This window comes from Saccopteryx leptura, chromosome 3, assembly GCF_036850995.1.
Source record: "Saccopteryx leptura isolate mSacLep1 chromosome 3, mSacLep1_pri_phased_curated, whole genome shotgun sequence".
NCBI lineage: Eukaryota > Metazoa > Chordata > Mammalia > Chiroptera > Emballonuridae > Saccopteryx > Saccopteryx leptura.
The window spans coordinates 144597740-144625555 of record NC_089505.1 but is presented as its reverse complement, the minus strand read 5'-3'; the positions used below and the strand labels follow the sequence as shown (position 1 = coordinate 144625555).

The window sequence follows — 27816 nt, the reverse complement described above, 5'->3', positions numbered from 1 at the left end:
GAAAGTTCTAATTTCTTTTTTCTTTCTTCCTTGTTCTTTTCCAAGTATGAGAAAGGGAGATGGAGAGAAACACTCCCACATGCTCCCTGACCAGGATCCACCAGGCAACCCCATCTGGGGCTGATGCTCTGCCTATCTGGGGCCATGCTTGCAACCGAGCTATTTTTAGTACCTGAGGTGAATGTGCTCAAACTAATCAAGCCATGGCTTTGAGAAGAGGAAGAATGGAGAAGCAGATGGTCACTTCTTCTGTGTGCCCTGACCAGGAATTGAACCTGGAACATCCACACGCTTTACCACTGAGCCAATGCGCCAGGGCCAAGAAGTTCTAGTTTCTAAATGAGTGTTATGAGACTATATCCTGAAGGCTTCTGAGAGCCTTCCAGACTAAAATTTATTCTTAGTCCTCCTTCTTTCATTTCAGACTATGGTTGAAACTAAGTGGCCAGGGATAGATGGGGTAGATCAGAGAGTGGAGACCTCAGTATCAACCTGAGCTCTTAGGAGTATTTCACATGGAGGATTATCTAGGACATTTCAATAGCTCAGGGCCCTTCTGTTTAGCCAGGTCCCAATGCCACCACAATGCATTACTCCTTGGTCATACTGGGAGCACACTTCTACCCATCTATTTTAGAATTTTCCTTTTAAGTGCCTATTTAGCAGTTGCCTCCTCATGGCCCATAATAAATAGGAACAGGAACAAAGAACTGGGTTACTCGTCCCAGCTCTGCCTATGATTTCTCCTAGCTTTGCTTTGCTTGGTAAATTGAAATGGTGAAAATACTAATATAACAATCTAATGAGATAATGCAATGTTTTCCAAACCATAATAAAGTTATTGCTCATGATATTTGAGATGATTTGGTGGGGGTAGGTTATGATTAATATAATTATCTTAGGTACTTTTAACTCTTATTTTAAGAGAGCACAAATGGTGTTTTATTTGTATAAAATTCCCTTTAAAATGAATGTGTGAACATTTCTCACAATAGTGTCATTTAAAGAAAAATATTAAGTATATAATATTACAAGAAATACATGAAGGAAATTGGTGTATTGGAAACACTAAACTAACCTATGCTGTACTTGTCAATGTAAGAGATCTTGTTTGGTCATTCCAACACTGTAAGAGACAGGGTGGTCCATTTCTGAACTGTGCATATACATTCATGAAATTGAAAAAATTTACTAGTACAGTGATATCTTGACACATGAACACTTTAAATCATGAGCAATTTGAGAGACAAGCAGTCACTCATGGGATTTTTTGCTTTAAGTCACAAGCAGATATTTGAATCACAAGTGTTGGACAAATAAGTTTGTAAAATTTGTGCTTTTTGAGTTTGCTCACTTTTATTGTTAAAAATGGCGCTGGGCAGCCACATGTGTGCTTGCCCTCAGAGCAGGGTAGTTGATTGCAAATTGCAGATTACTTTCCTGTTTGGGAAGGGCCACTGTTATGCTAATGTTGGCTGAAGGAGAGGTTTTGGTGCCAGAAAAGTTTTAAAAAGGAGAGAAGAAGAAGGAAGAAGAGAAGAAGCCATGATGACAGAGTGAGAGCAGAGAGGAGGAAGAGTGCTGAAAGATGAGCCAAGATGGCAGGGAAAGAGAGAGAAGCCAAGATGGCAGGATGCTGAAGGAGAAGCCAGTTTGTGCAGAGAGAAGGGAGAAGGTGTGCAGATGGGGAACCAGAGGTGACTGAGACTGGTGAGGCCTTTGATTCTAGGAAAAACCAGAGAAGATTCTCTTGGTTATGGAACTGGAGAATGTGTAAATGGTTTTGGGAGCTTTGTGTGTATTTGTTCATTGGTCTGTACAAATCTTGAATAAAGGAATGGCTCACCATTTTTTAGCTCCACTGTTTCTTTACCATCAGCCTGAATCTAATGGGAACCTGCATGTGTATGGCCACAATGGCCGCCACTACTGGCCATACATTTGACGTAGTTTGAGGTAGGAATTGGATCAGATCCGTATGGAGCCACCACCACCCCCAGGGGTAGGGTAGAGGACTGGTTGTTGTTACGGTTCCCCATGGCTGTCCTTTTGGGGACTGTGTGCTGGCTGAATTTTACAGCCTTGCAAGAGGAAACCAAGAGCTCTGTGCAAGAGACTGCCTGAGGCCTGCAAACCGAGGAGCAGAAGGAGTTGGAATGGCCATAGGAGAAAGAGATGCACGTCCTGGAACTAGAACAAGTGCTGGAGAAAGAGCCCGACCGGGTTCACGAGTTGCACCTGGAAATGAAGCAGTGTCTGGAGAAGGAATTACAGGTTTGTGAGTTGCAGTTTTCCCTGGAAGTGGTATATATAGCTGGCAGCCACAGGAGCCTACACTGGAGCTTTGCTGGCAGAGAAGCTCTGAGTCAGCAGGAGCAAGCATTTCCAGCTCCTCTTCTGAGGATGAGGAGACTGGGGCTGAACTTGCCATTCCAAGACTTCAGAAGGTAAAAGCCCAGCAGCAAAGAGTACCAACTAAGCCCCTGGTAGGTTTGCTACGATTATGGGACATAGGAGTGAATGGCAACATGCTCTCTGGAGCAGAGGTGGAGATGTTGGCTGCCATTGCCACATGCTCCCCCTTGGGGCAGTGTCTTAAGAGCTGCCAGGATGGCAGGGATGAGGGGGGAGGCCTGAGGCCCCATGTGTGTGAACTGATGCTTGGACTGCGACCAGAGGGGACACCAGCTCCCTTGTTGGATGGACATGCGGCTTTTGGACAATATAAGAGACTCTGATGGAGGGGGGAGCAGGTCTGGTTAAAATTGTATGACTTATGCTGTTGCTGTAATTTGTTTGTATGATATGCCTAATTCCTTGCACAGGAAAGCCTGTAGTGTGAATTGCAAAATGAGGAAAAGGGGTGGAATGTTGGGCAAATGAGTTTGTAAAATTTGTGTTTTTTTGAGTTTGCTCACTTTTATTGTTAAAAATGGTGCTAGGGCATGACCTGTGGTGGCACAGTGGAGAAAGCGTCAACCTGAAACACTGAGGTTGCCGATTCAAAACCCTGGGCTTGTTCAGTCAAGGCACATACGGGAGTTGATGCTTACTGCTCCTCCCCCCCTTTCTCTCTCTAAAAATGGATAAATAAAATCTATAAAAGAAAAAATTGGTGCTGGGCAGCTGTCTGTAAAATTGTTTTAATTACCTTTCTGCTTGGGAAGGGGCATTGTTATGCTAATGTCTCCTCCCCCTCCACCAGCATTTTTGCCTGACCTTGAAGGTAAATATACTTCATAAATCAGTTTATTTCTTTACATTCTCTTTTATTATGTATATACATATATGTATTTGTTATTTATAAAGTACATTTCCTTATTTAAAAGCATATAAAACAAAAAAATTCATGTGATTTCTGGGGGCCAGAATGGATTAACTGCATTTCCATTCATTTAAATGGGGAAATTCAATTTGACACATGAGCAAATTGAGTCACGAGCTCGCCCATGAAATGAATTAAACTTGTATGTCAAGATACCATCGGAAGTACTTTCTTTTCCTTTTCTGTTTGCCAGCATATACAGTTCCAAAGCATGCAGTCACTCCTACCACAAACTTCCATAGACCTTAGATCACATCACATCATATCACTGTCCTCCTATAGCTTTCAGTTTCCAATATAAACTCATTACCTTTGTTATCGCCTGAGCTATTATCATCTGGATTCGCCCCCATTATCCACTCAGTATCCATGTCGTACTGTTTGGCACACTGCTCACACAACTTTATCTCACACACCCAAATTTTTCTGCATTAAGCATTTCAGACCCCACCTGTGTCTGAAATCTAAATAAAGACATTGCAATGAGATGATTTTACTTTGCTAGTCCCACACATTTATAGTTGGGTTTCTCCAAGCTTATATAGTAGGATAAAAAAATAAACAAAATTACAATGATGGATAGTGAGTGCTATGATAAAATATTACGTATTACAGTGGAGAAGCTAATAAAGAAAGGTCTTAAGAATACAGGCTCTGGAACCAGTCCAGCTGGATTTGAATTCTAGCACACCATTTGCCATTTGTAGAAGTTATATTCAGTCTAACTGAGTCTCAAGATCTCATTTGCAACTGGGAATAATAATCATTACAACTTCATAAGGTTATTGGGATAATTAAAATAGTCAACCTTCATAAAAACCCTGAAAAATAGCTAGCATAACCTCCATTTTACAGAGAAGGGGAAAGAAGCTTAAACAGGGCAAATAATGTAGCTAATAATTATGGTAGAACTTACATTGAGATAGTTGTCTCCAGGTCCGGTGGGTTTTATATTTCTTGCATACCTTTGGTTGGAAGGTCTCTGACATTAGCTATTGTTGTAAAAAAGATATTAGTTAGACTTGCCATTATATGAACGTCTTAAAAAGAAACATTAATGTTGCTGTAAAGATATTGACTGATCGGTAAGATAAGAGGGGTTATCTGGCTTCTCTTGATCCTCCTGTGATTTTGCTCTCTTATTCACAGCTCTCGGCAGACTGGTCTTGCTATTCCTCAGATAGGTCAAGCCCAACTGTGCTCTCCACTTGCTGTTACTCCACCTGGAATTCTCTTCATGGCCCCTTGCCTAGGAAGGACTTTATTGAAATAGCATCACTTGCTCTTCTTATCACACTTCACTGCTATATTTTTCTATAATTATCACCATCTTCCATAATAAAAGTTTTACTGGTTTGTTTGTTATATGCCTTTGCCCACTAGTGTAAACTCCATTATGCAAAGATTTTTTTACTGTGTTTACTCTGCGGTACTCCCAATACTCAGTGATTGGCACATAACAGATATATAATAAATGCTTGCTGAGAAAAATAGAGAAAGGTATATAGAGAAGAGGAAGAAGACGAGAGAGGAGAAGGAGGAAGAGCAGGAGGAGGAGAAGGAAGAGGATAAAAAGGAGAAGGAAGATGAGGTGAAGGAGGAGGTTGAGGAAAAGGATAAGACAAGGACAAGAAGAAGAATGGAGAGAAAGGGAGAGAGAAGAGGAGGGAGGGAGAACTTGAGTTTAGACCCTATCACTTACTTCGTAGGTGGATGAATTTAAATCACTTTGCTCTTGGGACACAATTTCTTTTTGTTTTTGTTTTTATTAAATTTATTGATCCCTAGCCAGTTGGCTCAGTGGTAGAGCATCAGCCCAGCCTGTGGATGTCCCAGCTTTTATTTCTGGTCAGCGCACACAAGAGAAGTGACCATCTGCTTCTCCATCTGCTCCTCCCCCCTTCTCTCTTTCTCTCTCTCTCTCTCTATGTCTTTCTCTTTCTCTCTCTTCCTATCCTGTAGCCATGGCTGGATTGGCTTGAGCACATTGGTCCTGGGCACTAAGGATGGCTCTGTAAAGCCTTCTCCTTAGGCGCTAAAAATAACTTGGTTGTGAGCATGGCCCCAAATGGGCAGAGCATTGGCCCCAGAAGTGTTGCCAGGTGGATCCCAGTCAGAGTGCATGCAGGAGTCTGTCTCTCTATCTCCCCTCCTCTCAACTTGGAAAAGAAGAAAAAAAATTATTGAGGTGACATTGGTTAATAAGATTATATAAGCTTCAAGTGTGCAATCTATGATATATCATCTGTATATTGCATTACCACCCAAAGTCAAGTATCTTTTCATCACCATATATTTGACCCTCTCTACCCTGTACTACCTCTCCCACACCCCCTTGTCCTCTGGTAGCCACCATATTATTGTTTGTGTCTGCGAGTATTGTTTGTCTTATTTGTTCATTTGTTGCTTTCAGTGTTATATTCCACTGGGACTCAGTTTCATCTTCTTTATGATGAAGGCTTTAAGTTTAGTCATCACCAAGATCATGAAACACTAAAGTTCCAGCAGTCTCTGCATTGTGATTCTATTCCTTTGTTTACCAATAGAAAGAGGGAGATAAACAGTCAGTGACAAGAGGAAAGGCTACACACGTCAAGGGGCTTTTCTTCCTGCTCCTATCATCACACTACTGTGCTGAACAGTTAGCCTGACTCTGATGAATAAGAGGCTTTTCTAGATTGCATTGAGAAATTTCAGGAGAACTACCAATTCATCAGATAACATATCTCCCCCACAAGTTTTTGTTGATATTTAAAATTGTAAGGTAGACATCACTCCTGTGGCACCATCCCTTATCAAATTACAAATGTCCCTCAAAACCCCTTAGCAGTCAAAAAGGCATTTGAGGCAGCACTGTGAAAAAAAGTGGACTTTGGAGTCAAGAAGATCTGGATGGGAAGCCTTACTCTGCCATTTAACAGCTCTACGAACTTGAGCAACTGACTCATTTTGCTAAAACTTAGCTTTCTTAGTCTGTAAAATAGGGATAATAATAGTACTTCTTTTACAGGGATTTTGTAAAATCCTGCATTAATTGACTTGAAGTGATCAAAGCACTTAAAAATGATCAAGAAATTATAGTTAGTGTGCTCTTTTTAATAATATAAGAGTAAGTTTATCTGATACCAGTGATCACTTAGCTTCTGGTACTGGGTTTGTAGATAGGCACCTTCCAGATAAAGGAAAGAAATGTATATTCAGAACATAAGAGTAAAGAGCTACTTAGAAAGTCCAAAGGATGTTAGTGTGGGGATAGGGGCAAGAATGGGTTGTGAAGTAACTGGGGTTCCTTAAGGAAGAAAGGGGTTAAAGTCAAACTCTTTGCAGTAATTGCAACTGGAACTCACTTTTCCAACAATGTTTTTAAACTTTTTGAAATGCACTTATTGTCTTTTTGGTGAATCAAGGCTACAGGTCACTGTAACTCAGTTACATATCATCTCACATCAAATTAATGCAGCGCTAGCAGACACAAGAGAACCCATCTCCCCTGCGGCCTCTATGACCATCATCCAGTGGCCCTCAGTTTTCGGTTCAGCCAGGAAATTTATCTGCGAAGGTCACAGCTGTTTGGGAAAAGCAAAAAAAGTACTGAAATCTAAGCCAGTGTCCACTCATTAATCATGCCTAAACGAAAACATTGCTTCTGTGTCGTAGAGCAGCCATCTTCTATATAAACAAGAGATGTTTTCTTTTTCCTTTGTGGTAAAAACTTTCATTTCAATGATTATGTCAATTTTTCAAAACTTCTTAAAGTACCAAGGAAAAAGAGTGGGAAATAATCAAGGAAAATAGCTTTCACTAAAAATAAAAAGAAACTGTATATAAATGTAAGTTGAGCATCGCTGTAAATTCCTGTCTCCTTATTAAGCCAGCTCCTGTTTACTAAACATTATGAAAGTATTTTTTCTATACTTTTTAATTTTTTTCCATCAGTTATCTATAACTGGGTAGTATTTTGTATTATAAAACTATATACACTTGATAAGAAAAATAAAAACGAAACTTTGATAACAATAGAAATAGAAAACGATGTTGTCTTCCATGTATAGCCCCTTGATAAACTACATATTTACTCTGTGGCCTCTTTCCAAATAACTCAGAATTTGGGTTAACGCAATTCTTGATTAAATATTTGACTTTTGAAGAATTTTAGCTATTTTGAGAACTTTCTTACTCTGCTCTAAAATCATTGCTTCAAAGAACTGATACCCACATATCAGTCTTTTGGTGGTTGATTATTGAGTACCCACAATGCTAAAGACAAACGTAGGCACTCTTTCCTCTCTGGCCCTATGCACCCTGCATACAGGGTAGCACGTTTCACATTGCAGTTCAGCTGCCAACCCTTGAAAGCTAAAACTTCTTAATTTTATCACTATCATGGTGCCTGACACATAGTAAGTACTTCATTGACTATCTTTTAAATTAATAAGTGAATAATTGATAAATTAGTCACCACTGGGAATGTTAAATTGTATAACGCTCAACTGATCTTACAAGTTAGCTGAATAGATAAGATATGAAAAATTATATAACAGTCAAGAGTCAAATTTACCTAGTTGCTTTCCTTTGCAGAGAAGAGAACCAGGGGAGTAACTATCGTGAAAGGAGGAGAGGTAAGACAGTGTGCTGGGTGAAAGTTTAGGCTCTAAAATCATCTGGAACTTGTTTGTTGTTTGATTCTTCCATTTTCCAGCTGTGTAAACATGTCAAAGGTCAATGAGACAATCACACATTATCTGAAATAAAAAGACAGAGCTGAATATATTGCTTACTATGGCAAGAAAGAGGGATGCTGGTCAGGCATAGGCTCTGCGGGTCTTCTGTAGGATTTTGGGAAAGCATGTAGTTCTTGGAGACTTTTAGAGGCATGTAGAAGCCTGATTACTGAGGAATAAAGACTGTGGTTGATTAGTTGAAATTCAGAAACGCATTTATTAGAATGAGTCCTGATTGGCTGACTTTCAGAAGCTAAGCCCTTTCCCTGATTGGCTGGCTTATAAAAGTACACCCACAGAAGCAGTTGATTAAGAGACTTGGTTTATATCTAGTTCTATTGACTGACTACCTGTTGCCATGGCTATAGAGCAATTAATCATTTTTTATGTTTGTGAAAACTTAATCTTTCTAAATTTCAGATTCCTTGTATATAAGCCTCACTGGAGTTTTATAAAAAATTTTAAAAAACTCTACTAACATGATATTTTACTCACAATGTTTAAGACAGAATAAACAGTTTTGAATTATCTAGGACTCTACCTTCCTTCTACTCTACCTTAACTCACCTTAAATTCTGAAAACATGAGATAAATAGAAAACATGAGATAAATGTGTTCCAGGACTCGGTGAACATGTAGAAATGTGGTAGGCTGGATTCTTATCCCCGGTTATTCTATTCCTATCTTGCTATAGAATTATACATGACTTTACGGTATCACCCACCAACTGTATAGAGTCTGTTCCCCACTTGTATTGATATTGGTGTTGGCCACATGAATTATTTTAGCCAATGGATTGTAGCTGATATAATGCAAGGAAAACTTTAGGTTTGCTCTCAGGGTTTGGCTTGGAATTTGAATCTCTGTCACCTACCAGCAGAGTAATATACTCCATCCAAGAAGAACAAGGAGGCACACAGGGAAGATCTGGACCCAACATGCAGATTGAAGCCAAGCCAAGCTCACGTATAAGTGAAAAATGTGCCTAATATATAAGGGGAAAAGATGAGGCAGATTCAGAATGGTTATAGAATGGAAAAGAGAAATAGAACAGGAATGGGAAGTAAAGAACCAGAGGAATAGATTAGCCTAAGGGAAATATTGCCATTGCTTTATTTTGCTTCCACTGTACACAGAACATTAATACATAAATAATTTCTCTCCTCTTAAGTACAAAATAAACTAAGATTGGACAATCTCCTGTCTGTCACATTATCTATATTATAACAATGTTGTCCTAGAAACAGATTCCAAAACTTCTGAGAATGAATTAAGTCACACTTTCAAAGGATTAAGTTTCTTTGGATGAAAGCAATATAATCTGACATTGGTTAAACTAAGCCAAAAGAAAATTTATTACAGAATGTTATCTACCTTATGGCATCAAATAGTCAAGATAGAAGTTAGAGAAGCTCTGAATCTTTACATGAACTAACAGACAGTGTCACCCAGGTTGAATAAACTGCAATTATTTTTATCCTTGTGTCCTTTCCCACAAATTTCCAAAACTGAGGCAAGTGAGATTGATTGCCTTGAGTTCTGCCATGTTTTTCTGCACCACCAGTTTGCAAACAATGGGGGAGAGATAAGTTACCCAGGGAGAATTTTCAATTGCCAAAAGGGAGAAGGAGGTCTGGATACTAGTTGGCAAAAATAACAGATGTACAGAGGGATAGCTCTTGTTTTGGTTCTTACGTTAATATGTATCTTGGCATGTCTTTCTCAATAAATACTTGTTAAATATTGAACAAATAAACCTGGAATGATCTCAGTCTCATTGACAATTCCCTCTTTTTCATCTTTTATAAAACAGTAATATCAATAGCTGTCCTATTTTCCTCTCATTTGTCTTAAAAAAATTAATTGGGGTGCTATGACATAAATCATTTAGAAAATTTAATACTTTACATAAACAAAAGAGAGTTGGGTGTTTTTTTTGTCTATGAAAACTTGCATTTGTTTGGCACTTCTAATGGACCAGCTACCATGATGAGTGCCTTACATAAATCATTACATTTACTCTTCTAACCCAGAAGGTACATGTTATCATACACTTCTCCCTTGCTTCCATTTAATAGATGTAAAAACCAAGGTGTAGAGAATGGTATATGTATTATTTAAGGTGACACACTAAATGGCAGAATAGGCATTTGAATTCAAAATTGCATGACTTCAAAGACCACATTCTTAAACCATTTCAATCAGCCTCTTGGACTTTTCTAATCCAAAAAGATCATACAGATTTCAGAATTATCAATATCAGCCCACATTATCTTTTAACACTACTAATGTGCAATATTGGGAAAATGGCCTATATCATTTGAGCTTTCTAGTTTAAATTATGAAAAAATACATTATATTGTGAAATCAAATATCATGCCTTTTAGAAAATGTTACCTTTAATTAATGTAATAAAACTCTAGCTAAACTCTAGAACAGCTTTGGTTATTTAAGTCAGATCTATTTTCCATAAGAGCCTTGTTAATTTATGAGTGTCTAGTTAATTCCTTTCATGAAAAAGATCATCTTTTCAGATTGCAAAAATTTTACAGTGACATTCAAAACAAATATCTTTTTGAAACCAAAACATAAACTTCACAGTTTAAATTATGTGTGCCAGATTACATCTCATAAGTTTAGAATACTCTCTTCAAAAGATTAGAATGCAATGAAGTTAAACTGTTTATATTTGGAAATTTTGAACTTTTAGAAGAAAGGCTAACTGGTCCCCATCAGCTCATCACTATTTAAAACAGTTCATGTGTACTTAATGTCTATGAGGTTTTCATTCATCACACTGTGATGGTGTTATAGTAGAAACAACTTCAAAAATAAAAGTATACTTTGTTTTCACTTCTGCATTGTTTAATAACATTCTCAATTTATCTTCACAGTTAAAAGAAAAGCAAAATTAGAATCCTTTCTTTTTCTGCAAGATGCTATTGCTTAAAAAAAAAAAAAAAAAAAAGACTTGGAAGCCTGAATTACTTTGTTGAATAATAATTCAAACTTTCAATTTGGTTCAGCAAAATAAGCTTTGAGGAATAAGTAAATATGGTTTTTGAAGCTGAGGAAGTGCTTTGAACTAGTAATTATTTATCAACTAAAATGATTCCAGCTACCATTAAAAAAAAGTCAATTTCTTAAGCAATTCTTTCAACAAGAAGTTCAGGAATAGAAAAGCTCCAGAGTTGTTCTTTTCAGCAGCTCATTGATATCAGGACTCTAGCATCTTCCACATAGCATATATAGATGTTTGTCCTTGAACATATGCCCTCTTGGTTAATTCAGCAGTCTGGCATCACATCCTCACAGTACAACTTCCACAAGCATAAAACAGAGTGTCTCTGCCTCCTACCCTCTCCTTTTTCCGAAAGTCCCTCAGATGGCCTTTATTCTAAGTCTAGTGATCAGAAGAGATTCACTTGACTATTCTTAAACCCATCACAGACAAGCAGAATAAACCAATTGCTTTAGGACAACTATAATTCATTCCCTGGGCTGAGAAAGGATCCAAGAACCCTTGAAACCTATGGTCCCACTGAATAAAGTTGGGTGTAATACACATTGGCATAAGGGAAGAATTATTATTGAATAAATGACTAACAGTATCTGTCATAGGATTTTAGCTACATTTTCAAAGCATTTAATTTTTTTCAAAAATTTATATATTTTTTTTAATTCTCAAAATAATCCAGAAAAATGTAAAATAACTGATTATTCTTATTTTACAAATGAGAAAACAAGGGCCTGGAGGAGCTGGTTTGCACAAGGGCATAAAAGTCACACACAGAGAAAAACTTGAATATATATTGTATTTATTTCTTTCTTTTTCTTTTTTTTCTTTTTTTTTTTTCTTTATCTAGTCTTCTATTTTTTTTTTTTTTTTTTTACAGTGACTAAAGCCTTTAAGCAAACTCTTGGCCAATACAGCAAGAATCTATAAAAGAGTAGTGTCCTCCTTAACATGTTCACCAAGTCCAAGTTGGCCCCAACACCATGCCAATTCCCTGAAAAATGCAACCCAACCCCAGTTCAGTCTGTTAGGAGCTGTCACAGGAGCAAGACTCCAGGAAAAGTCCACTACCAGGAAAAGTCTGCATGGCACTGGAATTGTTGTCACAATTCTATACTTTGCAGCTCACGTCCAAGTCCCAATGACCGCTGCTTCTAGCTGGTAATGATTCAGGCAGACTGGAAAGGCCATTTGCAGCATGCGTGGATATGGGGCTTCTGTTCTCCTCTGCCTGGAGAGATGAGACCAGGTTGCTTTTCCCTGGAGCTCTGCGACTGTGGCTTGGTAAAGAGAACCTTGGAATACACTAAGCTAGGTGGCAAAGGTAGATTCATAAGAGAAGTTGGCAAAAGAGGGAAAGAGAGCTCTAAATTAGAAGTAGGTCCCAGCCTGAAATATGAGTGGTGCATTGAGGTAGGAGGAATAAAGGAAACACTATATATTAAACAAAGCAGCAAAAAATAGGACTATCAACACCCACAACAGAGATCTTTGAGGGAAGAATAAAAAACCTGACTATTCAGGCAAGACATAGTTAAGTGGCCCTTGTGCAAATGAGATCAGTTTACCTGCTTCTTGGAAGAAATACCCTAGGCTTGTCCACAGTGTCATAGATGGGGCTGACAGCCCTGGGCACCTTCAGCCTTCAGTGGCAAACCCCAGCATTCTGGGCAAGGTTAGGTCATAGGTGGCTGGAGCAGGGCTAGAAGAGACTGAACCCCACCTTAGAGGAGCAAGGGGGAAGCCTACTTTCCAGTGTCCCTGTTTCCTCACAGAAGAGGCCTGAAAGTCTGGCAGGCTTTAGCTCAATGACCTTCCTTTCCACTATTGAAGCAGGACCCAGAAGGCATCCTATGAGACCCCTTTGGGGTGTTGGAGCCTTTAAGGGCATATCCTAAAAGCTGGTAGTTCCCCTGATCTCTATTGGGCTTTTTCTGCCTCTAGGTATCTTAAAAGCCATGCTCAGAAGATCTCGCTGAGGGGTTTGAGGATCCCCATCCGCCTATATAAATCTTTTCTATATATCTGAAGCTATTTGGAAAAAGACAAAACAGTGTTATTAGCTGGATCAAATAAGTGTATTTATTCCTTAAATAATCACATGATGTTAAACAACTTCTAAGAAACTGTATTTATTAATTTCCCTTTTAAAACATGCAGGCAGTTATTTATTTTTCTTAATACTTTTTTATTTTTCAATTATTGTTGATGTACAGTAATATATCTGTTTCAGGTATACAACCTATAATATTTATATGCTTATAAAGTGATCACCCTGGTAAATCTAGTACCCATCTGACACCATACAGTTATTAAAATGCTGACTATGTTACTTATACTGTACTTTGCATTCCCATGACTACTCTATAACAATCAGTTTATATATCTTAATTCCTTCAACATTTCCATACAATCCTCAAACCCCTCCTATCTGGCAACTGTCAAAATGTTCTCTGTATCTAAGAGTCTTTTTCTGTTCTATTTATTTGTTTACCTTGTTTTTTAGAATCTACATTTAAGTGAGACCATATGGCACTTGTCTTTTTCTATCTGACTTATTTCACTTAACATAATACCTACTAGGTTCATCCATGTTGTGGATGCCAAGATTTCATTCTTTTTTATGGCTGAGTCATATTCCATTGTATATATGCACAACTTCTTTATCCATTCATCTATTGGTGGATACTTAGAGTATTTCCATATCTTGGCTATTGTAAATAATGCTGCAATGAGCATATGAATGATGGATATATACTTATTGCCATTTTATAATTCATATTTTTTCTTCTTCTTAAAGAAGACCTTTTAACATTTCATGTAATACTGGTTTGGCAACAGTAAACTCCTTTACTTTTTTCTTGTCTAGGAAGCTTTTTATCTGTTCCCCAATTTTAAATGATAGTTTTGCTGGGTAGAGTAAGCTTGGTCATAGGTCCTTGCTTTTCATCACTTTGAATATTTCTTGCCAATCTCTTCTAGCCTGCGAAGTTTCTGTTAAGAAATCAGCTGACAGCCATATGGGAACTCCTTAGTAGATAGCTAACTGATTTTCTCTTGCTGCTTTTAAGATTTTCTCTTTGTCTTTAACCTTTGACATATAATTATGATGTGTCTCAATCTGGGCCTTTTTGGGTTCATCTTGTTTGGGACTCTCAAGTTTCCTGGACTTGTATGTCTATTTTATTCACCAGATTAGGAAAGTTTTCAGTCATTTTTTTAAATAGGTTTTTAAATCCTTGCTCTCTTTCTTTTTTTTTAACATCTTTAAATTAACAATTACCCTTTATGGTTTTCAAGAATATGTTACTTCTAGAAATTTATTCTCTAAGAATATATATATGCTTCCACTATTGAAGTAGGACCCAGAGAATATGTACTAACACTGTTTTGTCTTTTTCCAAATAGCTTCAGGAAGGTTGGGGACCACTGATCAAAAAAGAAAAATGTAAACAAGTACAATTTAGAACATTGTAACTTATTATTCGTTGTTTTTCATTAGAGTGATTTGATAAAATGTATGTATGTACAAGGTAATTTATTGCTACATTGTTATAGTAATAAAAACTTAGAAACAATATATACTACCATCAGAAGAAGCACAGTTAAGTGTATATAGTGAAACTTGAGACAGTTCTTTTAAAATTTGATAAATATGCACTGATGAAGATGTATATCATCGATTGTTATGTTTTATCCTATATTCAATTTTTGCATTGAAAAACACGTTATATGAGCATAGAAAACTTTCCGAAGGACACACAGAAAACTATTAACAGTCAAACTTATAGGTCTGAAGAATAAAATGCCATACTTTTAACTTTATAAACTTCTATGTCTTGGCTAAGAGTTATGTTTATCATTTTAAATCATCTAAAGCAGTGGTCCCCAACCCCGGGGCCATGGACCGGTACCAGTCCATGGGCCATTTGGTACCAGTCTGCAGAGAAAGAATAAATAACTTACATTATTTCCATTTTATTTATATTTAAGTCTGAATGATGTTTTATTTTTAAAAAGTGACCAGATTCCCTCTGTTACATTTGTCTAAGACTCACTCTTGACGCTTGTCTTGGTCACGTAATACATTTATCCGTCTCACCCTAAAGGCCAGTCCGTGAAAATATTTTCTGACATTAAACCGGTCCATGGCCCAAAAAAGGTTGGGGACCACTGATCAAAAAAGAAAAATGTAAACAAGTACAATTTAGAACATTGTAACTTATTATTCGTTGTTTTTCATTAGAGTGATTTGATAAAAGATATTGTAGAGAAGCAGTAAGGTGTAATGATGAGCAAACTATCTAGGTTTAAATATTAGCTCTGCAACTTACTAACTCTATATCCTTGTTATTTATTTTTTCTGTTAATCAGTTTTCTCATCTGGTTAGTGGAGATAATCATAGTTGTAACTGAGATTGTTTTTTTGGTTTTTGTTTGTTTGTTTTTGTGACAGATAAAGAGAGAGGGACAGATAAGGACAGACAGACAAGAAAGAGAGAGAAGCATCAATTCTTTGTTGCAGCTCCTTAGTTTCCTTAGTTGCTCATTAACTGCTTTCCCATATGTGCCCTGACCAGGGGACTACAGCAGAGCGAGAGTTCCCTTGCTCAAGCCAGTGACTTTGGGCTTCAAGCCAGCAACCTTTAGGCTCAAGCCACAAATATGAAGTAATGTCTATGATTCCATGCTCAAGACAATGACCCTGCACTCGAGCTAGTGAGCCTGTGCTCAAGCCAGATGAGCCTGTCCTCAAGCCGGTGACCTTGGGGTTTTGAACCTGGGTCCTCCACATCCCAGTCCTATGCTCCATCCACTGCGCCACTGCCTGGTCAGATGCAACTGAGATTGTTATGAGAATAGAAAATAACACACGAAAAACTCTAATTTAAAAGAGTATCTGGAAGGGGAAAGGGGAGATAGAAGTGGGTATGGGAGCTAAATGGTGATAGAAGGAGACTTGGGCTTGACTGGCTTGAAAGCAAGCTCACCAGCTTGAGTGCAGGGTTGCTGGCTTGAGCATGGGATCATAAACATAACCCCATGATTTCTGGCTTGCACCCAGAGGTCACTGGTTTGAGACCTAAGGTCACTGACTTGAGCCCAAGGTCGCTGGTTTGAGCAAGGGGTCACTTGTTGTGCTCTAGCCCCCTGGTCAAGGCACATCTAAGAAAGCAGTCAATAAACAACTAAGTAGACTAAGGAGCCACAATGAAGAATTGATGCTTCTCATCTCTCTCTCTTCCTGTCTGCCTGTCCCTATCTGTCCCTCTCTCTGTCTCTCTCTCTGTCTCTGCCATAAAAAAAGAAGGAGACTTAACTTGGGGTAAAGACAAGAAAATATACAGATGATGTATTATAGAACTGTACCACTAAAACCTGTATAACTTTATTAATCAAAGTCACCCCATAAAATGAATTAATAAATACCATCTGAAACATAATAAGGGTTCAGAATATGTTAATAATTCATAGAAAAGAAGTACATAAAAAATAGATTCTTTAATGAAAATGGTCTAGCTCATTGGTTGAGTGCGGATTAAAACTCAGGCTGCCTGGTTTGGGGGCAATTACCTTTAAATGATAGACTTTTTTCTTTCTCTTTTATATCATCACTCTTAAATCTCTGAAATCAGTTCAATTTCTTTCTTTCTTTATGAAAGAGGAAACTGTCATCAGCATTCAGGTGGCATATATAGAAAATCATGAGAAGAAAAACAAAGAATCAAGAAAATGTTCAAGATACAAGGACAATAAGTCATTCAATAAACCCAATAATTTCCTAAAATCTTGTCTTAAATTTAGTCTCCTGTAGTTGTCAGCAAGTCGCATGCATGATTAACTGTGAGAAAATAGAAATCTGCTAGCAAAATTTAATCTTAAAAAAATGTGTTATGAAAAAGAATTTTCCAAAATATGACAAACACATCATGTCAAATTTATAGAAGAACCCCAAATCTCAAGCAATTGTTCATCATGGGCTAAATCACACACATTTATGTTCTCAAAAAGATGCCATACTAAGCTACCATGTGCAAAATAGTACATGTGAATATCAAAGTGCCTCTGTGAAAGGCTTGAGTTTTTGGAAAACACATAATTGTTTATCACATATTAGGTATTCAACAAATATTTGTTGAATGAATTCATGAATGTATACTTCAAATCTGACTATGTAATTGCATCTCTGCTGGTTGTTCATTTCTAATGTACTTGAAAATCTTCTTTCTTATTTACTACCCCACAAAATAAAGCAAAAGGAGATTTTTAATTTAATACCATCTGAATGAATGGCCAGTATTTCCATTTTTCTATTGATATAAACACTAAATACTGAGAAATACTGTTTTCCTACCTAAACAAACTCCTCTAATTTTCAGATAAAATTTCATGGAAAAAGAGAGGGATAAATATATAAAGAGAGAGAAAAAGAAAGGTTCTGAGCTATGTCTGCAATGTAATTACTATATATAGCCTTGCCTTTCAGGTCTCAAAATAATTTCTTTCCTTCCTTCTTTTTGCTTTTTGCTTTTCCTAAAGATTTTATTTATTGGTTTTACAGAGAGGAAAGAAGGACAGGGTGAGTGAAAAGTATCAACTCATGGTTGCTTCATTTTAGTTGTTCACTGATTTCTTGTTGTCTATGCCTTGACTGGGCAAGCCCAGGGTTCCAAACCAGTGACCTCAGCATGCCAGGTCCACGTTCTATCCACTGCACCACCACAGGTCAGACCCTGCCCTTGTTTTTTCTAAGTACACAGTAGTTTAGTTTCCTGGGTAGACTGCTGACTTCCACAGTCCCTGAATATCATTTTCTTTCCAATCAAATAACACCTACCTTGTGTTGTTTTTCTCTACCAACCCAGGTCTGGGAGAGTGTGCCTTCTTTGACCCATACTAAAAATAGAAAGCAAAAGATTGGGATTGATTTTCATGACCTGTCCTTTCATCTTCTCAGCCTGAAGTATGAAGCATAAAACAGAGTGCACTTCTTTTTAACTTCTTTCATCCAAACTCAACCATTTTTGCAGCATCCACTAAAGAAAATCTATGGAAGTTCCACAAATGATATGGAAACTGGAAAATCCTAAAAAGACACTTAGCTATTGTATATAGCTCTATTTGTGGCAGACTCTTGGGACTTGAAATTAAGAGGAGAAAAGGGACAAAGCTATAAATACAAGATTAGAAGCCACTATTTCTGAAGTTAATCGATTTTCAAGTGCGTTAGTCAGGACCATTCAATTACCTAGCCTGACATGTTTGTGATTTACACTCGTTTATCCTGTTCTGTTATCAGAAAAATCATTTCAACACAGTCATCATTGCCACAGTGTTCTTTCAGTGTGATGCTGTCATGTATATAATCATCATTTCAATATTATTTACGTTTTATTTATGTTACCAAATTCTGCTTTCTAAAAAATATATTTTTATATGTTACAGCCTATTTTAAAACCTATACAATATTCTAAGTTTTTTCTGGGTGTTTCAGAATTATCTTTGGATAAAAGCATTAAGGATTTGATTAGCTTAACTGTGTGTACTGTCCTTCTGGATGATAACCATAGGCTCTTCAGTTTTCAGTGGCTGCATCCGCAGTGCCTGACAACCCTGACTCCAACTCAGCTGCACAACCTGTAGGTTTATCTGCTTCCTTCATATTGTACCCAAAGCTAGGTGATTTGTTGTTTGCCTTGTTGTTTCATTTAAAACATAAATATTCTTGGAGCTGCAAGATAGCAATCGAGTAGGCGGATGTACCAACTTTCACCTCCCAGAACCAAAGTGGATTACAACTTAATTTTAAGTAATATCATCTGAAAAAAACAACTTTGGAATAAACTAAGAGAACTCTTTAACCAAGGAACACCAAAGAAACCACACTGAGACTGGTAGGAAAAGCAGAAACATGGAGAGGGCTGCCCAGCTCCCCAGAGCAAACGGCAGCCCAGAGAGACTCACATGGCAGGAAGAGAGTTTAGTGAAGAGGTAAGGGTCCTGAGCCCCAGGAACAAAGCCCCAACCTGCAGCCCCAGAGCCTAGAAGAGGCATATGGACAGTATTTAGCTGTGAAACAAGTCAGGATATTGTTTGTGAGAAAGAGACAGATTTCTCAGACCCAGGATTCTTCTTAAAGAGACCGCACAGAAAACCTCTTTCACAACCACCCACCCAGGGTTCCGGGGGATGGGGGAAAGGAGAGGACCGAAGCAGTGGGAAGAGAGTGTAATCTAAGAGGCACAGGAAGAAACACTTTGAGGGACAGCCACCCTAACCCCTGGGCTGAGTCACTTCCCAAATCTGAAGTGAATATTTTCCCTGGAAACAGCAATACCAGCAAAGGGAAGCAGGAAAACAGTCAAACAAGCTCTCCCCTGGCATTCAGAGCAGAGTCACTTAGAAGGAGAGAGCTTTCAGAACTACAGTATAGAGTGTTAGGGTCTGAGCTGCAGCACCCCCACCCACATGGCTGAGGACTAGCTGGAGAGCTGACGGCAGCGGGACACAGAAGCGCAGTTCTGTTGGCAAGGGCGGAAGCCTGCTGGCCACGACTGAGGCCCAGGTGTAAGCTCAGTCTTGCCCTGTGGGGCAGAGAGGACACACGAAAGTGGTCAGACCCAGCTGTGGGCCCACCTGCAATCCCGCCTGCGGGGGAAAGGGTGGAGCCCCGGAAGGGGTGGAGACCCACAGCTGAGCAAGGGCACACAGGTGCACAGCCTTTCCCGGCTGGCAGAACCAAACCTTGCAGCAGACTGGAGCCAGCTCCTACCACAGGGGTGGGGTGAAACACCAGAGCAGGCAGAGACACACAGCTGAGCAAAGGTTCTCACCCCTGCCTGCAGTGCTGAGGCTTACAGCCCAGGTGCAGCGCATAATACCATCCGCGGGGGCAGGGCAAAGGCCAAGGCCGCTGAGGCTTGTAGACCCAGGCACGTGATCACAACCCCTCCCATGGAGGAGAGGCAGAAACCACAGCGACAGCCTCAGTGGCCTGGCACCAGCAACACCCATACCCAAATGCCCTAGGCAGCAGCAGCAGAGGGGGTGGTGGGCCTGCAGACAGACCACACCTATGGAACACAGAGGCCACACCCATTGGACTCCAGAGGCCAAAACCTTCTTATACACAGACAAAATGGGAAGGCAGAGAAATGCAACACAAACAAATCAAGAGAAATCCCCAGAAAAGGACCTGAATGAGTCAGAAATAACCAAATTACTGGATGCAGAGTTTAAAATAACAATTGTTAGGATGCTCAAAGATCTTAGAACAACAATAGATGATCATTACAAACACCTAAATAAAGACATAGCAAATATAAAAAAGGACATTGAAATAATAAAAAAGAATCAGTCAGAAATGACAAATACAATATCAGAAATAAATATCATAATGGAAGGAATTAAAAGCAGGATGGATGAAGCTGAGAATCAAATCTGCAAGTTAGAGGACAAGATAAATGAAGGCACGGAAGCAAAGCAGAAAAAAGAAAAGAGACTCAAAAAGTCTAAGAGAGCTCTATGACAACATGAAGAGAAATAACATCCACATGATAGGGGTTCCTGAAGAAGAAAGAAAGAACAAGGGATAGAGACTTTGTTCAATCATATCATAGCTGAAAACTTTCCTAAATTAGTTCAGGAAAAACTCTCACAAGTTCAAGAAGCACAGAGAACTCCATTAAAGAAAAACTCAAAGAAATCTACACCAAGACACGTCATAATCAAAATATCAAAGCTAAGTGATAAAGAGAAAATATTAAAAGGTGCTATCACCTACAAAGGAGCCCCCATAAGAATGACATCCAACTTCTCAACAGAAACACTTGAGGCCAGAAGGGAATGGCAAGGAATATTCAAAGTAATGTAGAACAAGAGCCTACAACTAAGACTGCTTTATCCAGCAAGGCTATCATTTAAAATTGAAGGAGAAATAAAAAGCTTCCTAAACAAAAAAAATCTCAAGGAATTCACTACAACCAAACCAATGCTGCAAGAAATGCTAAGGGGCCTGTTGTAAACAGATCAAAGGGGGAAAAAATATAGCAAAAGAGGAATACAGCTTTAAAGAATAAAATGGCAATAAACAACTACATATCAATAATAACCTTAAATGTAAATGGATTAAATGATCCGATCAAAACATATAGGGTAGCTGCGTGGATAAGAAAACAGGACCAATACATATGCTGTCTACAGGAGACATACCTTAAAACAAAAGATGCACAAAGACTGAAGATAAAAGGATGAAAAAAAATATTTCTTGCAAATGAAAATGAAAAAAAAGCTGGGGTAGCAATACTTATATCAAACAAAATGAACTTTAAAACAAAGGCTATAGTAAAAGATAAAGAAAGTCACTACATAATGATAAAGGGAGCAATCCAACAGGAAGATATAACCATTATAAATATCTACACACCTAATATAGGAGCATGTAATTATATAAAGCAGACTTTGATTGATATAAAGGGTGAGATCAACAGCAATACTGTAATAGTAGGGGATTTCAACACCCCACTAACATCACTAGAGAGATCCTCAAGAAAGAAAATTAACAAAGAATCAGCAGACTTAAGGGACACATTAGATCAACTGGATTTAATAGATATCTTCAGAAGCTTTCACCCTAAAGCAGCAGAATATACATTCTTTTCAAGTGCTCATAGTACATTCTCTAGGATAGACCACATGTTAGGGCACAAAAGTGATCTTAACAAATTTAAAGAAGATTTAAATCATATAGAGCACTTTCTCTGATCACAATGGCATGAAACTAGAAATCAACCACAACAGAAAAACTGAAAAATACTCAAACACTCAGAAACTAAATAGCATGTTATTAAAAAACAAAAGGGTTAACAATGAGATCAAAGAAGAAATTTTAAAATTCCTAGAAATAAATGATAATGAGCATAAATTAACTCAAAATTTATGGGACACAGCAAAAGCAGTCCTGAAAGGGAAGTTCATAGTATTACAGGCATACCTTAAGAAGCTAGAAAAAGCTCAAATAAACAACTTGACCCTGCATCTAAAAGAACTAGAAAAAGAATAGCAAGTAAAGCCCAGAGGTAGTAGAAGGAAGAAAATAATAAAGATCAGAGCAGAAATAAATGACATGGAGGCTAAAGAAGCAATACAGAAAATCAATGAAACCAGGAGCTTGTTCTTTGAAAAGGTAATAAAGATTGATGAACCTTTAACCAGACTCACCAAGAAAAAAAAAAGAGAAGACTCAAATAAATAAAATTAGAAAAGAGAGTGGAGGAATAGCAACTAACACAACAGAAATACAAAATATTGTAAGAAAATACTATGAAGAACTGTATGCCAAAAAATTAGACAACCTAGATAAAATGGACAAATTCTTAGAAACATATAATCTTCCAAAAATTAATCTGGAAGAATCAGAAAACCTAAACAGACCAATTACAACAAATGAGCTTGAAAGAGTTATCAAAAAACTTCCAACAAAGAAGAGTCCTGGGCCTGATGGCTTCACAAGTGAATTCTACCAAATATTCAAAGAAGAACTATCTCCTACCTTCTCAAGCTATTTCAAAAAAATTCAAGAGAAAGAAAGACTTCCAAGCTCCTTTGATGAGGCGAGCATAATTCTGATTCCAAAACTAGGCAAAAACAACACAAAGAAAGAAAATTATAGGCCAATATCCCTGATGAATTTAGATGCTAAAATCCTCAACAAAATATTAGCAAACCGTATCCAACAATATATAAAGAAAATCATACATCATGATGAGGTGGGATTTATTCTGGAGAGGCAAGGCTGGTACAATATCGCAAATCAATCAACATGATTCATCACATAAACAAAAGGAAGGAGAAAAACCACATGATAATTTCAATGGATGCAGAAAAGGCATTTGATAAAATCCAGCACCTATTCATGATCAAAACTCTCAGCAAAGTGGGAATACCGGGAGCATACCTCAACATGATAATGTCCATCTATGACAAACCCACAGCCAACATCATACTCAATGGACAAAAATTAAAAGTAATCCCCTTAAGATCAGGAACAAGGCAGGAGTGCCCCCCTTTCACCACTCTTATTCAACATAATTCCGAAAGTCCTTGCCACAGCAATCAGACAAGAAGCAGAAATAAAAGGCATCTAAATTGGAAAAGAAGAAGAAAACAATCATTATTTGCAGATGATATGATATTGTATATAGAAAACCCTAAAGTCACAGTCAAAAAACTACTGGACTCAATAAATGAATTCAGCAAGGTGGCAGGATATAAAATTAATTTCTGAAATCAGAGGCATTTTTATACACCAACAATGAACTGTCAGAATGAGAAATTAAGAAAACAATCCCCTTCACTATTGCAACCAAAATAAATAAATAAATAAAGTACCTAGGAATAAATTTAACCAAGGAAATTAAAGACTTATACTTGGAAAATTATAAAACATTGATAAAAGAAATCAAGGATGATACAAACAAGTGGAAGCATATACCGTGCTCATGGTTAGGAAGAATAAACATCATTAAAATGTCTATATTACCCAAAGCAATTTATAAAATCAATGCAATACCAATTAAAATACCAATGACATACTTCAAAGATATAAAAAAAATATTCCAAAAATTTATACGGAACCAAAAAAAAAACATAAATAGCCTCAGAAATCTTGAAAAGAAAGAATAAAGGGGGAGGTATCACACTTGCTGATATCAAGTTATACTACAAGGCCATTGTACTCAAAACAGCCTGGTACTGGCATAAGAACAGGCAAATAGATCAATGGAACAGAACAGAGAACCCAGAATAAATCCACAACTTTATGGACAACTGATATTTGACAAAGGAGGTAAGAGCATACAATGGATTAAAGACAGCCTCTTTAACAAATGGTTTTGGGAAAAATTGACATCTACCTGCAAAAAAATGAAACTAGACCACCAACTTACACCATTCAAAAAAATAAACTCAAAATGAATAAAAGACTGAAATGTAAGTCGTGAAACAATAAGCATCTTAGAAGAAAACATAGGCAGTAAGCTCTCCGACATCTATCACAGCAACATATTTACTGATTTATCTCCACAAGCAAGTGAAATAAAAGACAGAATAAACAAATAGGACTATATCAAACTAAAAAGCTTTTGCACAGCTAAAGACAATAAGAACAGAATAAAAAGACAAACTACACAATGGGAGAACATATTCAACAATACAACTGATTAGAGGTTAATAACCAAAATTTATAAAGAACTCGTAAAACTCAACACCAGGAAGACAAACAATACAATCAAAAAATGGGTGAAAGAAATGAATAGACACTTCTCCAAAGAGGACATACAGATGGCCAATAGGCATATGAAAAAATGCTCAACATCACTAATCATTAGAGAAATGCAAATTAAAGCCACAATGAGATATCCCTCACACCTGTCAGAATGGCACTCATCAACAAAACAACACAGAATAAGTGCTGGCGAGGATGTGGAAAAAAGGGAACCCTCCTGCACTGCTGGTGGGAATGCAGACTAGTGCAGCCACTGTGGAAAACAGTATTGGAGATTCCTCAAAAAATTAAAAATCGAACTGCCTTTTGACCCAGCTATCCCACTTTTAGGAATATACTCCAAGGACACCATAGCACTGTTTCAAAAGGAGAAATGCACCTCCATGTTTATGGCAGCATTGTTCACAGCAGCAAAGATCTGGAAACAGCCCAAGTGCCCGTCAGTGGACGAGTGGATTAAAAACCTTTGGTACATATATACTATGGAATACTACTCAGCCATAAGAAACAATGACATCGGATCATTTACAACAACATAGATGGACCTTGATAACATTATACTGAGCGAAATAAGTAAATCAGAAAAAAAAAACTAAAAATTATGATTCCATACATAGGTGGGACATAAAAATGAGACTCAGAGACATGGACAAGAGGGTGGTGGTTATAGGGGTGGGGGGTGGGGACAAAGAAAACCAAATAAAAGGTGACGGAAGACAATTTGACTTTGGGTGATGGGTATGCAACATAATCAAATGTCAAAATAATCTGGAGATTTGTTCTCTGAACATATGTACCCTGATTTATCAATGTCACCCCATTAAAATTAATCATAATAAAAAAATTTTAAATACATAAAAAATAAGTAAAGCATAAATATTCTTGTTTATTACAAACAGCCCTATACCAATACGTTTTGGGGGGCAGGGTGTCTCAATCAAAAGAACTTCTGCTCCTCACTGCCCAGACCAATACTTTTTTTTTTTTTTTTTTTTGACAGATAGAAAGGGAGTCAGAGAGAGGGACTGAGAGAGGATAGATAGACAGGAAGAAAGAGAAGCTTCAGTTCTTTGTTGTAGCATCTTAGTTGTTCATTGATTGCTTTCTCAAATGTGCCTTGATGGGGGGGGGGGTGAGGTACAGCAGAGCAAGTGACCCCTTTCTCAAGCCAGCAACCTTGGGCTCAATCCAGAGACCTTGAGCTTCAAGCCAGTGACCTTTGGGCTCAAGCCAGCTACCATAGGGTCATGTCTATGATTCCGTGTTCAAACCAGCAACCTCAGGGTTTCAAACCTAGATCCTCCACATCCCTGTTGGACTCTCTATCCACTGTGCCACCACCTGGTCAGGCAGACCAATACTTAATAAGAAATACAATCCAGGGCAACATATATATGTTCTAGGTAAACAGTAAAAACAGTAGGCTTTGGAACCAGAGATAGTATCAGAAGCTCCTTCTCCCCAATAATTTTACATCTAAATTGAACAAAGGTGTTTTAAATTAAAAGGAGGAGGAAGAGGAAGAGAAGGAGGCTGGGTAAATAACTTTAAATTTTTTTTCAACTGTAAGGTTTTATTATTCTGTTAAGAGTGAAGGGTGAGGCTTCCACAGTATGGCTGGTGACATTAGCTAGCTCTCACCCTGCTCTCTTGAACAGAGAAAGAGTGGACTATAAGAGACTGAACTATATCTGCCTCTATTTTAAACAGATTCATGTTTAACTTTTACTCAAAAAAAAAACCCCAGGTAAATGTTAAAAAAAATTTAATATCTCACAGTGGCCAGGACATGGAAACAACCAAAAAGCCCATCAATAGATGACTGGATAAAGAAGATGTGGCACATATACACTATGGAATACTACTCAGCCATAAGAAATGATGACATCGGATTATTTACAGCAAAATGGTGGGATCTTGATAACATTATATGAAGTGAAATAAGTAAATCAGAAAAAACCAGGAACTGCATTATTCCATACGTAGGTGGGACATAAAAGTGAGACTAAGAGATATTGATAAGAGTGTGGTGGTTATGGGGGAGGGGGGAGAGGGAGAGGAAAAGGGGGAGGGGGAGGGGTACAAAGAAAACTAGATAGAAGGTGACAGAGGACAATCTGACTTTGGGTGATGGGTATGCAACATAATTGAACCACAAGATAACCTGGACATGTTATCTTTGAATATATGTATCCTGATTTATTGATGTCGCCCCATTAAAAAACTAAAATTATTTTTAAAATTAAAAAAAAAGAATACAAAGAAAAAAAACATTGGAACAACTAACAAAGAAAAAGTGAATAATTTAAAAATACAATATTCAGTAAATAAAATCCAAGAACAAACTCTTATCAGATTTATAAGCATATCCTTTGAAAAGTTAAAAAGTTAAAAGTATCTAGGAAATGTTCTCTGTTAATTTTAACCTTCAGCTCTGATGGTCAGGGCAACAGATCTTTGTAGAATAAAGGAACTGAATGTGACTAGTCTGAAAAAAAAATTAATATCAAATTATAGCAAAAAAATGAACTTGATCTTTAGTAACAGATGGAACAATCTGCAGCAGTGGCTGGGAAGAGATTCACTTCAATTGGTTTTTTGTGGTTTTGGTTGTTTGCTAGTTTCACAGTGATGGAAACTATTGGAGGTCTGGTTTTCCAGGCAGCAATCTGACATAATCAAGGATCTAGGGATCTTCGCACCATCTCTAGATCAAGTGGGACATACTTTTGAAAGATGTGCAATAATCATAAGTATGACAAAAACTGACAAGCAGGAAGCATATGTATTCAGTGAGAGAAACAAGTTTGACACAATTCAAAGCTTCTTTTATTCTGGTAAGAATTTTATCAAGCCTTCCCACCAAGGGTGCCCACACTGGAATTTCAAGGAAGAAATAGTTTCTTAACCCAATTCTCCCAAATGGAGCAGCATATTGTATGGGATGTGTGAATTCTGACTGTTGGTACTTGTATACTTTGGATTTCCCAGAAAGTAGGGTAATTTGTCAGTGAGATTAAATCCTGGAAATTCTGATGAGTCTGACCCAACAGTATGGACCAGTTCTATGTGAAAGATGGTATTACTTCAAAGGATGAAACTCATGAGACATGATGCCAGGTTCTGTCATTGATGCCACAACATTCAATCCTTGTGGGCATTCAACGAATGGAATAAAATCAGATGGCACTTACTGAACTATTCACATAACTCCGGAACCAGATTTTCTTGTGTTAGCGTTGAAACAAATTTAAGTCAGACCTCCTATGATGACCTAATCAGGAAAGTTGTAAAAGTCTTCAAGCCAGGAAAATTTGTGACGACCCTGTTTGTAAACTAGAGTTCTGAATGTCATACAGTGCTTTCTTTGCCCCAGAGGTTGAAGGTTTTAAACATATTGATTTCCAGAGTGCTATGTTCAATAATTACAACCAGTTTTGCTAAGAAGGAGCAACAACAGCAGTGTTGA

The 27816-nt window shown here is 37.7% G+C and overlaps 1 pseudogene; it reads left to right on the top strand.

Moving 5' to 3' along the window:
• Positions 1-2175: 2175 nt before the first annotated feature.
• On the top strand, positions 2176-27816 carry LOC136398333 (S-adenosylmethionine decarboxylase proenzyme-like; annotated as a pseudogene).